Below are 15,813 nucleotides of genomic sequence, written 5' to 3'. Positions count from 1 at the left end.
TCCACTACATTGAGGGTTATCTGAAGTCAAGGGCTGAAGTTAAGGGATCCTTACATTTCATATGGCCATACCTTGCCTTCTGCTGCTTAAACCATTTTAAGTCAAGATCATCCTTTGTTAGGGTACCACAGAGTGCTAAAAACCACAATGATGTGTTTCTTGAACTCAAATAAAACCCCCTAAAATATGCGGGTGGTAGAGGGAGTGATGAGCCAAATAGACAAATACATAAAAAGTCATTAATGCACATAATTCAAATAAGATATATGTAATTAGCTTTATAAATTATTACATAAAAGTGAACCATTAATAATATTACATGATTTTGATTTTGTTGACAATATCCAAAAGATTCAGTCTAAAACAAGTCAGAATTCTCTCCATGTTGGGATCAATATGTTGACCTTGACTATATCAATATCATGTAACTCCTTTAAAACTTTATTGATCTTGTATTTTTGGTCTTGCTATCCACAGCGTCAAGGGTGTTGCTCTCCTCAATCTTCTCTATAGCTGACAATGATCAGAGGAAATGATGATCATATATAATCAAGTGAAATCAACAAGTATTTATTGAATGCTTACTATAAGTGCTCTGCAGGACACTTTTCTCAGGATACTTTTGAAGCCAAGGTGTCTTGTGCCACTGGAAACTAGGGGACATATTGATTTTCTTCTTTTTATGGCCATGAATAGCTTTTCAAACTTCCTTCTAAGCCTGTGATTTGGCTTCTCTCTTAGGGGGTATATCTTCCTTTTGTACTTTCAATATCTTGGGTGGATTGGGGGGAAAAGCTTTATTTCTTTAAATCTTGTGAGCCCAAGTGTTTATAAGAGGACACAATGGCTACCCTTGAGGAATTTCTACATATTAATGGTTGGATACAACAAACTAAGGAATTAAGATTTCCTTTAATGATGCCCTAAAATCAAAATATGCCATGAAATAGTATTGAAAAAAAATGTATGATCAGAAAAGGCAGTGAGTTGATTGTATCAAAGCAATGGATGACTGATAGTCACAGTGCTCCACTTGTATCTATGAAATGGAAAAATTCTTAAAAGAAAGCTTCCAGCATGTTTGTTATAACCTTATCTGAGGGAATCATAAAAATATATGGACAATATTTTATAGGATAATTTGGCATCAATGAGTTGTATCTTGCACTGATGGATGTAGTGCCCACATTGATAAGATCATGGATACATTAAAACATTGACATATAAAAACAATTCACAATTAACCCTTTTTTGCATATTTTTGTTGCCTTCTTAAATTTCTATAGCCACATAGAAAATATGATACTTATTGGGGTGGCTAGGTGGCGCAGTGAATAGAGCACCAGCCCTGGAGTAAGGAGGACCTGAGTTCAAATCTGGCCTCAGACACTTAACACACACAAAAAAAACTAGCCATGTGACCTTGGGCAAGTCACTTAATCCCAACTGCCCCTCCAAAAAAAAAAAAGCAAAAAAAATGCTACTTGAAAATATGATACTTATAGGTTTGAGTAGAATGTAGGTTGTAGTGTTTGGGATGTTTTATAAAACAAAAACAAAAATACTTTCTAAATAAGTCTAGAAAATGAACAACTTAAAATATTTTTAATTAGCTAGAATATAGTTTATACCTTATCATACGGCATTTTTTACAACATGAAAATGTAACTACATTCAATATATCATATTTCTGGAAGGGAAAAAAGATATAGGAGAGTTCTAGAGAAAATCAACTATGATAACTTGGAAGTAAGGGGTGAAATTGAAGTACAGGGGCAGGGAGAGAAGCAACATGGTTCCCTATTCAAACAATTACCATTGTCTAAGGCCACTGAGGGTAATGAAAGTGTGTCAAGGCCAAATGTAGTAGCATGCACTCTAGTACCCGGGATCGCCTGCTAGCACAGGTTCTTTGATATGGTTTGCTAAAGGAAAGACAACTTTTTAAGGGGTCAACAATCTTACTTTAATGATAGATAAGTAGAAAGAAGTGAGTATCCAAGAATACAACAGACAGGGTTCCAACTGTCTGAACAAAGTAATACAACCACCAACAGACACCACTGGATTGGGAGAGCACCAACATTTGAGTAGTCTGGGGTGGTGGTGGGGAGGGGGGGTTAGCCTTTTAACATACAGCTACTCAAAGTCATGTCCAGGGAATCAAAAGGTCCTTGTCATGAGCAAGCCCCCAAAGTAAAATGCCAACCTTCCAGTGTATATAGCTTTCAACTAATGGGCTCAGAGTCAGAAGGTATCACAATCTTCATGACTCAGTCCCTAATTAGCTTAGTACCAAAAAGGTGTGAAAGTCTTCCTATAAGCAAGCATCCCCTAAGCAAGCTTCTCTTTAGGCAGGTTCCTCCTCCAATGGACTCTATGTGACTCAGGATGCATCATAGCTGGGTCAGAGCTCAAAGCAGTAAGACATCCTTGATTGAACATATGTGGCCACATAGGCCTATTAATGGACAGGAAAGATCTTCATATTCCATTAACATTACACCAAGTTGCTTAAAAAAAAAAAGAGTGAGCATTAATTTGGAAGTACTGTCCATGATTTCTACTATATGAACCCTAACCAATCAAATTCCCAAGCCTCCAAAGTCAGATAGAAGGTGAGATTTAGCTGATAACCACATAAAAATCAAGGTTTTTTTTTTTCCCTCTATAAAGTGTACCAAAAGTTTTAGTGCAGTTTTAAGCAATTAAAATTATTGCAGTCTTAAAACTGCACTAAAGGGGTAGCTAGGTGGCTCAGTGAATAGAGCACTGGCCCTGGAGTCAGGAGGACCTGACTTCAAATCCAACCTCAGATACTTGACACACTTACTAGCCCTGTGACTTTGGGCAAGTCACTTAACTCCAATTGTCCTCCAAAAAGAAAAAAAAAAGATTTCTGCTTGTCTTGTTAATTTATTCAGGGCAGCCAGGTGGTGCAGTGAGTAAGAGCGCCTGCCCCGGAGTCGGGAGACCCGGGATTGGTTCCGGCCTCAGATACTTAATACCCACACAAAATAACTGGCCGTGTAACCTTGAGCAAGTTACTTAACCCCAACTGCTTTAAAAAAAAAAACTGCACTAAGACTTGTGGGACACCCTATATGAACAAGAACAATCCAAACTCAAATTATAACTCCTATCAAAAAGCATTGTTGTTAAAGATACATTATTGCCCTTTTTTTCAGTCGGAGGCCGGCGCTAGCATGTTCACACACGGGCGCTGTTTCCCCACCCTGAGCTCAGTTCCTCCCTCGCCGCTGCCACTTTCTCCTCTTCCCGGTCCCTCCCACCACCACCATTGGCTTCGGAGATCTCAAGACACCTGCGGGTCTGAAGCACCTCAATGACTTCTTGGCAGACAAGAGCTACATCGAAGGGTTTGTGCCATCCCAGGCTGACATTGCAGTATTTGAGGCCGTCGCGGGCTCTCATCCCGCTGACCTGTAACATGCTCTCCGCTGGTATAACCACATTAAGTCCTATGAGAAGCAAAAGGCCAGCTTGCCAGGAATAAAGAAGGCTTTGGGCAAGTATGGGCCTGCTGATGTGGAAGATACCACGGGAAGTGGAGCTACAGATAGCAAAGATGATGATGACATTGATCTCTTTGGGTCTGATGAGGAGGAGGAAAGTGAAGAAGCAAAGAAGCTAAGAGAAGAACGCCTTGCTCAGTATGAATCAAAGAAATCAAAAAAACCTGCAATTGTTGCTAAGTCTTCCATCTTACTGGATGTAAAACCTTGGGATGATGAGACAGATATGGCAAAATTGGAGGAATGCATCAGAAGCATTCAGGCAGATGGCTTGGTCTGGGGATCTTCTAAACTAGTTCCAGTGGGATATGGCATCAAGAAGCTTCAGATACAATGTGTGGTTGAAGATGATAAAGTTGATACAGATATGCTAGAGGAATGGATAACTGCCTTTGAAGACTATGTGCAATCCATGGATGTTGCTGCCTTCAATAAGATCTAAAACTTACCATCCTCAAAAATTACATTTAAATAAAAACATTTGCAAGCAAGAAAAAAAAAAGATACATTATTAACTTCTCTCCACAGATATGGAAATTAATGGCACATGGAAGACTCATCACAAACCCAGGAGGAAAAGCAGAAACAATCATGTTCCAAACTCTTACTCTATCATCTTGAACCCCAGTTATGCATTAGGCTCTTTCCATTTTTAGTGGCAAAATACCAAGCATAACTATCTGTTTAGAGAGTATTTGCTACTAAATGTTGGGGAAGGAGACAAAGAAATATCACTTTTCTAAACTCTACAATTATCCCTCCAGACCTGCTATGAAAAGGAGGCTAAAAATATGTGATCAAGGACTATGAAATAAATCATGAAGCATTTGCCTTGTGTAAACAGATGCTCACAAAATGAAAAAAAAAAACCACAAGCCTAGGTTCATTCTGTATGTCAACAAACTATCAGCACTCCCAGATATTTTGGCAATAGAAAAAGACCTATACTACACTCACCATTGTGGAAAAAGGGTTTAAAGTGATAAGTACTTGCTGCTGAGCACTCCCCTGTGTATTATAAATACACAAGGTGAATATAATTCACCAGAAAAAAGAGAAACAGCAATAGCTTAGAGGGAAACTTCACTATAGTACAGTAATGAAAAAAATTGATGTTTTTCAATAATATGCTACATCTTGCCAATATAGAAATAACAATAAATAATAAACCTTGACTAGTTTCACAAATGCTCTTTCTATTCTAGTATAACAAAGCACATTATACTAGAACTTCACTTCAATGATATTCTCATCATACATTTCAGGAACTATTTTATTTTATTTGCCTTTTGGAGGGGCAAATGCAGGGCAATTGGGGTTAAGTGATTTGCCCAAGGTCACACAGCTAGTAAATGTTAAGTGTCTGAGGCTGGATTTGAACTCAGGTCCTCCTGACTCCAGGGTCGGTGCTCTATTTGCTATGCCACCTAACCACCCCTCAAGAACTATTTTAAAAACAAATCTATCTTCTAATAAGATCTTTTGGTTTTTTAGTAACTAAATGAACTGAGATAACATCTAATTACACTCTATGATAGTGTCATAGTGACGTTATAGTCTATTTACAAATATTTACAAATAGACTATACTAATAGTAACATCAAAGATTTAGACCTAAAGGTAAACTTAGAGGACAATGAGTCTAGCACCCTCATTTTAAAGAAAAGGAAACTAAGGCACAGAAAGGTTAAGTGACTTGCTACAGGTTCAGACTGGTAGTAAGCATCTGAAATGAGATTTGAACCTGGATCTTCTTGACTTCAGGTCTGGCGACCTAGGTACTATGCTATGCTACTTGTTTGGTATTCCAAAAAATAACCATGTGTTATACGCCAAATCATGATAATAGCTCTTCTGGTCCCACCAAAGAAGGATACTCCCCAAGGTGTTTAGCAAAAGCATTTCTCAAGAAAATAACATAGAAAAAGATACTCCCCACCACCACTACCACCACCTGATCCTTTTTTTTTTCTTGGTAGCTCAGGATTCAAACTAATTTTTATAGCAAATGTGCTCAATATTGTTGTCAAATTACATATATTTCATTTTTTTATGTCTACTGAAAACTACTGCAGTACTGTGCCTAACTCATTATCCATCAGCTATCTATCCAACATTATATATATATATCATGCCTGAACAATAGATGTTCTAAAGGATGAATAACCTGACCTCATTTGTTTGGTTATTTTTCTTATTAAAGAAGCAGGGAAATAGCCTAGGTGTTTATAGGACTAGATCCCTCTACTGTCTAGAAGGGATACTGAAACCTTGTAGGGATGTGATATCCCTCAACACAAGTAATTGCCATGTGCTTCCATTTTGCAAATAGGTCCTAACTGTTCTTGCTGGAATCATTTCTCAGCTTTTGGGCTTCCTCATTATGTTTACCTTATATTAGTTAAACTTCTGTAGATTATATCACTCATGGAATCATAGAATATTAGAGTTATAAGGGACCCCAGAGGCAACATAATCCAAACTGTATCTGGACAAGAATCTTCTTCATGACATACTCAACAAGTGGTCTTCTGGCCTTTCTTTGAAGAACACTTCTGAAAAAGAATATTCTTTTGCAAGGTATTCATTGCACTTTTGGATAGCTCCAGTTCTTAAAAAGTTTTTCCTTGCATACAATCAAAATTTTCTTCTCTACAACTTTCCTTTATTCAAAAAGTATTTATTAAGCACCTACTATGTGCCTGCACTGTGTTGGTATACAAAGAATGAAACAATCTTTACTTTTGAGGAGCTTGCATCCTAATTGTGTTCTCTGAGGCCAAGATAACAGTCAATCCCTCTTTCACATGTAAACCCTTTAAATACTTGAAGATAGTTATTATTCTTTTCAAGTTTTTTTCAGTCAGTGAATCAGCAAATGTTTATTTAAGCACCTACTATTAACAGGCACTGTACTAAGCTCTGGGAATAGACATATTAAAAAAAAAAAGGAAGACATTCTCTCCCTCAAGGAGCTTACAAACTAATGGGGGAAGGCAATATACATGATAGAAAAATCTAGAGGAATGTGTCCAAGAAATGAAAAGATGGCTACCCTGGGCACCCTGCTTAAATGAAGACTGTGAAAGGAGTTTTCCACCCTCCATTTAGAGGAAAGGGCTTGATTCCTTCAATCAGTCTTCATATGGCCTGATTTCCAGGCTGTTCAACATCCTTGTTGCTTTCCTCTGAACCCTTTCCAGTTCTTTCCAGTTTACCATTATCTTTCTATATATGGCAACTAGTAAATGAACATAGTAATTCATACGTAGTCTGATGAAAAACTACCATGAAACTTCTTACTCCCTTTTTCTGCATACCATGCCTCTATAAATGCAATTTAAAGTTGCATTATTTGTTTTTTTTACTGCTTCATCATGCTGTTGATTTATATTGAGCTTGCCATCTACTCAAACCTCTCCTTTTTCATATGCCCTGCCATCTACTAGCTATATCTCCTGAATCTTGTATAGCTCATTTTTCTTTACTAAATTTCATTTTATTAAATTCAGGCCAATGTTCTTGCCTATCAAATCTTTGTTTTGATATTATCTATTGTTAGCTATACCTCCTAAATTTACATCATCAAAGGATTTGATAAGTATATGAAATAATTTCCTTTAAAAGTAATAGAGATTGGAAGCACCCACTTTTGAAAAGGGACAGTATCAAAGTAGAGAATAGAACAAGTGGGAGGTGGGATAGGAGGGAGGGAAATATAGTCAGTCTTTTATAATATATCTACTAAGGAAATGTTTTGCATAGCTACACATGTACAACCTATATTGAATTGCTTATCTTCCCAGTAAGGGTGGGTGACAAAGGAGGAAGGGAATGAATCTGGAATTCAAAGATTTTTTTTTTAATGCTTTATTAACTTCTGATTTACATCATTCGTTTCCGCCAGATTTTGAGTTACAAATTTTCTCCCCGTTTTTCCCCCACCCATCCCCCCAAAACAGCAGTCCCACAGTATATCCCCACCTCTGATCTGCTCTCTCCCATATTTTCTCCCATACCCATTTCAACTTTTCCAGTAGGGCATGGTGGATCTCTATATTTCCCAATTATATGTAAAACAATATTGATAACAGTATATATATATATATATATATATATTTAAACATTTGATTTTAAAACTTTGAATTCCAGATTCATTCCCTTCCTCCCTTATCACCCACCCTTACTGGGAAGATAAGCAGTTCAGTATAGGTTGTACATGTGTGGCTAATGCAAAACAATAACATAGCAGATATATTGTAAAAGACTGACTATATTTCCCTCCCTCCTATCCACATCCCACTTGTTCTATTCTCTACTTTGATCCTGTCCCTTTTCAAAAGTGGGTGCTTCCAACTTCCCTCCCCCCAGCCTGCCCTCCCTTCCATCATCCCCCCTCACATCCTCTCCCCCCCTATTCTCCTGGAGGGTGAGATCCCCTATTTAGTGTGTATTTCCCTCCCTCCTCAAGCCAGATTCAATAGGAATAAGGTTGACCCATTCCCTTTTGCCTTCCTATTCTTCCCCTCCATTTTCCCTTGCCTCTTCTGTATGAGATAGTTGCCCCACTCTGTCTCTCCCCATCTCCTCTCATTATATCCCTCTCACCTCTTAATTTCACCTTTTAAGTATCATCCCTTCCTGTTAAATTGGTCCCGTGCCCTCTATCTATGTATACCTGTAAACATATATACACACATTCACATATGTATTCATATGCCTGCATACCCTCAGATAAAGACATATATATATATATATATATATATATATATATAAAATATATATATTTCTAATCCCTTCAACTACTGAGAAAAGTTTCATAAGTTACAATTATTGTTTTTCCATGTAGGAATATTAATAGTTCAACTTTGGCCAAGTGGCTCAGCAAGCAAGAGCACCGGCCTCAGTGCTGGGACGACCCAGATCAAATCCGGGCCCAGACACCCAGCACCACACCCAGAAACAACAACTGGCCGTGCAACCCCGAGCAAGCACTCAACCCCAATTGCTTAAAAAAAAAAATAGTTCAACTTTGATAAGTTCCTTATGATTTCTTTTCCCTGTTTACCTTCTCATGCTTCTCTTGCTTCTTGTATATGAATGTCAAATTTTCTATTCAGCTCTGGTTTTTTCAGCAAGAATGCTTGAAAGTCCTGTATTCCACTGAATGACCATATTTTCCCCTGAAACAGGATACTCAGTTTTGCTGGGTAGGTGACTCTTGGTTTTAATCCCAGCTCCCTTGACCTCTGGAATATCACATTCCAGGCCCTTCGATCCCTCAGTGTAGAAGCTGCCAGATCCTGGGTTATCCTGATTGTGTTTCCACAATATTCAAATTGTTTCTTCCTGGCTGCTTGTAATATTCTCTCCTTAACCTGGGAATTCTGGAACCTGGCTATAATATTCCTAGGAGTTTTCTTTTTGGGATCTTTTTCAGGAGGTGATCGGTGGATTCTTTCAACTTCTATTTTGCCCTCTTGTTCTAAAACATCAGGGCAGTTTTCTTTGAGAACTTCCTGGAGGATGCTTTCCAGGCTCTTACTTTGGTCATGGCTCTCAGGCAGTCCAATAATTTTTAAATTATCTCTCCTGGATCTATTTTCCAGGTCAGTGGTTTTTCCCATGAGATATTTCACATTGCCTTCTATTCTTTCATTTGTTTGGATCTGTTTAACAGCATCTTGATTTCTCATAAAGTCATTAGCTTCCATTTGCTCCAATCTAATTCTGATTCTCCTCAGTGAGCTTTTGAGATTCTTTTTCCATCTGGCAAATTCGACTTTTTAAGGCATTCTTCTCCTCATTGCCTTTCTGAGCCTCCTTTGCCATTTGAGTCAGTCTGTTTTTTAAGGTATTATTTTCTTCAGTCAGGCTGTTGACTCTCATTTCATAATTTTCTTGCATTGTTCTCATTTCTCTTCCCAATTTTTCCTCCACTTCTCTTATCTGCTTCTTAAGGTCCTCTATGGCCTGTAACCAGCTTGTATTTTCCTTTGAAGCTTTTGGTGCAGGAGTTCTGACTTCACTGATTTCCTCCTGTTCCATGCCTTGCTCCTTCTTATCCCCAAAATAGGAGTGCAATGTTGGAATCTTCTGTCTGCTTTTTTTCCTTTGCCTGCTCATTTTGCCACTCAATGATTTGACTTTTGGGCTTTTTGCCACAGTAGGACTCTGCCACCAGACAGGGGAGTTTTCGTCCCAAACGCTGGGGTTTTCTCAGCTGCTGGAGGTATTAGATGGGTGCCCTCTCTGAGGTCTCCACACACTCTGGCAAGCTGGACACACACCCCAGGACCTCCACCCTAGACTGCAATCCAGATCCAAGCAGGTTAAAGCAAGAGCGATGACCCCTCAGACTGGTGCTTGGTCCCCCTACACTCTGCAGGCCAGGAGCTGAAGCCGCCACGTGGTGCTGGCAGGCTGTGCCTGTGTCTCAGCGGTTTCTCGCCTCAAGGGTAAAACCCACGCACTCCCACTTACTGGGTCCCAAAGTCCAGAATGCACTGGCCTCTCACCTTGTCTTTCGCATCTATGTGTTGATAAATCTGGAAACGGCCACAGCTGCTGCTGATCTGGAGTCCCTCTGGCTGGCGGCTGGTCAGGCCCGCCCTGGGGCTAAAGCCTCGGAGTGGGGCTGGGCTCGGCTCCCAGAGCACTGTGCTGGCCGATTCCTGCCGGCCTGCCGGGCTGTTCTCAGTGGGAGGTTAGCTTCTCTGTGTCATTTTGTGGGTTCTGCAGCTCCAAAGTTTGTCTAGAGTCCCCTTTTTACATGGATTGGGGAGGGTGGAAGCCGGAGCTGCGGGAGGGTCGTGCTTCTACTCCGCCATCTTGGCTCCGCCCTGAGATTCTGGAATTCAAAGTTTTAAAATCAAATATTTAAAAATATATATATATACATATGTACATGCTATTATCAATATTATTTTACATGTAAATGGGAAATAAGATATACAGGCACTGGGGCATAGAGATACACCGTGCCCTACTGGAAAGTTGGAGGGGTTATGGGAGAAGATATGGGAGAGAGTAGATTGGAGGAGGGGATATCCAGTGGGATCACTATTTTGGGGTGGCAGGTAGGGGAAAAAAGGGGAGAAAATTTGTAACTCAAAATCTTGCAGAAATGAACAATGTAAATTAGAAGTTAATAAAGCATTTGATAAAAAAAATATTAAAAAGTAATTGAGAAATATATTAAATTGGTTAACCTTGGATCACTAAATTAACATAGAACCCATAGTCAGTCCGGTATTAGGTTATGGTGATGATAACCAATCTTTCCTTTTATTCCCACTTTTTTATACCAATGTTTTTTTTTAAACAGGTTCAGTTAGAATTATTTTAAATAGATCATAGATTTATGCTGGAAGGAAGCTTAAAGATCAAATAGTCCAACACCTCCATTTTACATTTGAAGAAACTAAGGTTCAGAGAGACTGTAACTTTCCCAAGGTCACAGAAGTGGTGACAGAGTAAAGGTTTGAATATAGTTATCCTGACTACAAATCTAGCCCTCCTTCCACTATATCGGGTCTATCCTTAGTATATTTGTCTCGTCTTAATTTTTTCTTCTAGTTTGATGATGATTTTTACATTTATCTTAATAAGTGGATCTGTGCATAGACAACTGGTTTTACCACAATTTACTTGAAATGGGGGGGAAAAAGAAGGGAAATGTGATTAAGTACAGCAGAAATTGTCAGTACATAACTAAGAAAATTCCAGAAATTATTACAATATCCACACTGGAAAGGATACATGTACTTTATAGCATGTATATACAATCTGCATAGTGAGGAGAGACTCAATAACCTCTCTAAATCTATGATTCTATGAAGCTCAAATATGTTAAGTGACCTTTCAAGGGTCACAAGCTACTGAGTTAATGGCAAATCAATATTAAGATATATATCTACTAATTGCTAATACAGTTCTCTTTTCACCATACTACACTATTTATTAATTGTTTCTTATATATTTGTCTTGATTCATCAAATAAATTATAAATACTTCAAAAGAGTCTAACTTCTTTTATGTTCAGGGCCTTTAACACAATATTGTCCACACAGTATGTACAATAGGCTTAATGCTTGAGTGATTTATAGTGACCTAAAAAAGACAGCAGGAGAAATGACACAATCATAAAGAAACCAAGCATTTGAGCAAAGGTGATAAATATTAATGTTAGAGGCTGAAATTCCAGTCTCTAATCTCCATCTCTTATCCTTCCATCTGTCTTTCTGCTCTGTTCCTGAACCTATTCTGTGTTCCTACTTCAGTGTAGTAAACGAGTGTAGTATAGTATACAGGTCACTGGATCTCAATCTGAATTTCTTGGGTTCAATTCCTGGCTCAGACACTTACTGGTTATGTGACTATGGCATGCATTAGAGTAATATCTTAACTCCTCCTTCCCTCCATGCAAGTTGGGCTACTTTTTCTTTAAAAGGTATTGAGATTTTCTTCGTGAATTAGTTGGTTCAGGGTATTAATGCAATAATGAAATTTTATATTTACTACTCATTTCATTAAAGCTTAATAAAGTTACTATTCTCTCTCATTATACGACTTTAAATTCCTTAAGTTTACAGCTTTATTTCCCTCTTTCACTCTTGTAAGTCACTCACAACTCACTTTTAGGAAAAACTTATTGAAGATAAAGTTCAAATGCATTCATGGAGTGGTGAAGTCAGATATTCCAGGCAATCTAATTTGTTGCTCTTGCCTTAGGCTGTGCAAAATCTCCTTCCTCTGACTCTAGCCCATTGTAATTCAATAACACCCCTACTGGTACAGATTGTGTCATTTCTTTGCCCTTTCAAGGTTCCTCTTTTATGACTATAAAAGAATTTCCTTGACTACGGAAGGAAGAGGAGAGATCCTTGGTTACTAAGGAGCCTTGGGCCCCATTTATTGCAAATTTCTATCTTTCCTAATAAGTTTATTGTGCTTGGAACTTTGTTGTCTCAGTTTCTCTTATTCACAGCGTTCAACTACAACAGTTAGCAAACCATGAAGGAAGCCAAATTATGAGATCCCAGGCCCAGAATGCCCTCCCCAAAGAACCCCCTAGAGCACTCTGGTAGACACTTTTTACCAAGGAACTTCTTCACTGAGGTTAGACTTTTTCCTGGCCTCGATCGTAATTCATCCTAGTTAAAGTAAACTCCAAAGGAATAATTCCACAAACAGGACTTGAAGTTTTTTCCATGGGTAAAATAACATTCTCTGTCCCAATAGTGTGAATCTTTTCCTTGGAAATAAACCGGACACCTGTCCTGACACTAGGATTGGCAGCAAATTTCCCCAAGGCTATCTTGTGCATGGTGCTGTGATAGCAGTCATGATAGCAAGGGCTACCAATCTGAATGTCATAGACTGCCAGGAGGGATTCCTGTGGGCTTAGGGTCCTGTGGGCTTCATTTAGACTCATAAGCCAAGGACCATGTCTATGACTATGCTTTCAAAGGCAGTCATATCTACTTGTCAAGTTTAACTGAGCCATAGCAGAAAGCAAAAGCCAAGGGATTCAGCCAAACCATGTGACCCCTTGGACAGGGACCCCCAGGTAGAGGTTAGAGCAGAGGAAGAAGAATTACATCTCTCACATATTAGAGAAACCCAGTGTGAATAGACCAATCCCTCCTGCAGGTGGGAAAATCCCTGTGGTACCTTAGAGAAGGAAATTATCAGCAAGGCTTTGAAATTGATTTCTTAAAAGAAAAAAAGCATGCACATAAACTTTTGACTTAATTTTTAAGTAAGAAAGAGGAAGGATGGTTTGAAGCAAAATTTCTAATAATTTCCTCTTTTTGGTTGGATTCTAGAGACTTTGTAAGTCAAGAGTAAATTTTGAAAATTTTCAAAAATATTGTAGCTTAGAATCAATTTTATACATCACAGAAGGGGAATCCCCACATTCCTGAAAAATTCCAATGGGGGGTAACATTCCCTGTGGAACAATGGGGTCTGGCAGTGTTCCAAGGGAAATCACTTGTTAAAATTATTTATATATTGGAACCAGGGAAAATTCTCAGTTCAATCAGAAATAACAAATAACAAAATAACACAGGATTAAACTATGTGCAACATCAAAAATAAGATTGGCTATTGAACAATCTCATCTATCCAAAATAAACTATTGGGAGTATATAAACTATTGGTAGCCCGTTGTGCCCACCACTGCTCCTTCAAAAGCCCATCACTTCATCCTGCTTCATTGACTTCTGCTCTTCCCTCTTACTCTTCTACTAGGGTAGAAGATCAAATTCTTTTTAAAAAAAATAAGGGACAGACTACTGGATTCCTTCCTCTTCAGCTAAGATTTAGATATACCTGATTAGGTCTACTTAATCCAAAGGAAAATCCTAGGCAGGAAACACAAATAATATTGGTCACTATCCAAATAACTCTGGCTCCTTTTCAAACCTTGCTAGGAAATCCCAGGGACTACATGTTTTTATTGCCATAAAAAGGGGAAGTAAAGTTCCAGAGTTAATCAGAAGGCAGTTAAAAATTTATCTGGTGTTTTAAATTGCAAATGGATTCACTTTTGTGCTTAGAAACCCACCTATTATTCATTCTATTTGACCATGAAAGAAGAGAAGCTTGGTTTAATCGGGGAAGAATTTGAAAGTAAGTAAGATTTAATTCAGAAGCTTTCCTACAAATTTCCATGTTATGGTGTAGAGGTTTTTGTAACTGCTAGAAACATTAGAAGGTCTTATGGGTTTGCAACTAAAAATTAGGAGCAAACTAAAAATTAATGTAAATGATTCAACAAAGGAGTCAAGAAATCTGTAAATAGGGGGCTGAACCAAGAAGGTAGAGTAAAAATAGGAACTCCACATGGCTCCCACTCCAAACACCTTTAATACCTGTAAAATATGACTCTAAACAAATTTTAGAGCTACAAAACCCACAAAGTGACAGAGAGAAACAAATCTCCCTCTGAAGGTAGCCTGGAAGGCTGACAGGAAGGGTCTATTGTACCAAGTTGGGGGCTGTACTGAGTCGTGCATGAACCTCCCAAGACCAGACCCAGGGTAGTTGTGACCCATGGCACAGGCTGGCCAGAGCAGACTTCAGGAGAGCGAATCACCAGCAGCTGTGGTGGTTTCCAGACTTCTCAACCGATAAACACCAAAGAGAAATAAAAAGGTCAGTGGGGAACTCTATTGGAACTGGATGAAAGAAGAGCACAGTCTGGCCCCTACCCCTGGGGTGAAAGGTGGTAGAAGCGTGGCGACAGCAGCTGCTGATGCGTGGCTACCTCTGGAGCTCCTGGCCTGCAGATCATTGGGGGATCAAGTGACCATTCAGAGCATAATCACTCTTGCTTTAATCTGCTTGTATCTGGAATATGGTTTTGGGTGGTGGTCCTGAGGTGTGTGGCCAGTGTGCCAGAATTTGGGGCGTCTGCAGAGAGGGCACCCTTCTCATAGCTCTGACAACATCTGCAAAAACCCCAGGAATTTGGGACATAGCTCTCTGCACTGTGTAAGCAGAATTCTATCATGGCAAACAGCTGAAAATTCAAGTAATTAGCTGGCAAGATGAGCAAGCAGAGGAAGTGCAAACAGACCATAGAATCTTTTTTGGGGACAAAAAGGATCAAAACATCGAACCAGAAGAAATCAATGAAGTAAAAACTCCTGCATCAAAAGGCTCCAAGAAAAATATGAATTGGTTACAAGCCATGGAGAGCGCAAGAAGGATTTTGAAAATAAAGTAAAAGAAGTAGAGAAAAAATTGGAATGAGAAATAAGAATGATGCAAGAAAATCATGGAAAGCAAGTCAACAGCCTGCTAAAGGACATAGAAAAAAATACTAAAGAAAATAACACCTTAAAAAATAGACTAACTCAAATGGCAAAAAAGGCCCAAAAAGCCAATGAGGAGAAGAATGCCTTAAAAAGCTAAATTGCCCAGATGGAAAAGGAATTTAAAAAACTCACTGAAGAGAATAATTCCTTCAAAATTAGATTAGAACAAATGGAAGCTAGTGAGTTTATGAGAAATCAAGATACTATAAAAGAGATCCAAACAAATGAAAAATTAGAAGGCAATGTGAACTATCTCACTGGAAAAACCACTGACCTGGAAAATAGATCCAGGAGAGATAATTTTAAAATTATTGGACTTCCTGAAAGCCATGACTAAAAAAAAGAGCCTAGAAATCATCCTTAAAGAAATTTTCAAGGAAAATTGCCCTGATATTCTAGAACCAGAGGGCAAAATAGAAATTTAAAAAATTCACCAATTGCCTCTTGAA

The 15,813-nt window shown here is 38.6% G+C and overlaps 1 pseudogene; it reads left to right on the top strand.

The window, feature by feature from the left end:
- Positions 1-1,871: 1,871 nt before the first annotated feature.
- LOC138143874 (elongation factor 1-beta pseudogene) lies at positions 1,872-4,038 on the top strand (annotated as a pseudogene).
- Positions 4,039-15,813: the final 11,775 nt, after the last annotated feature.

Source organism: Petaurus breviceps, unplaced genomic scaffold (genome assembly GCF_028583685.1).
Source record: "Petaurus breviceps papuanus isolate PSGF00001 unplaced genomic scaffold, PetGlider_PUasm1.0 90667, whole genome shotgun sequence".
In the NCBI taxonomy this organism is placed as follows: Eukaryota; Metazoa; Chordata; class Mammalia; order Diprotodontia; family Petauridae; genus Petaurus; species Petaurus breviceps.
This window is presented reverse-complemented; position numbering and strand designations above follow the sequence as displayed.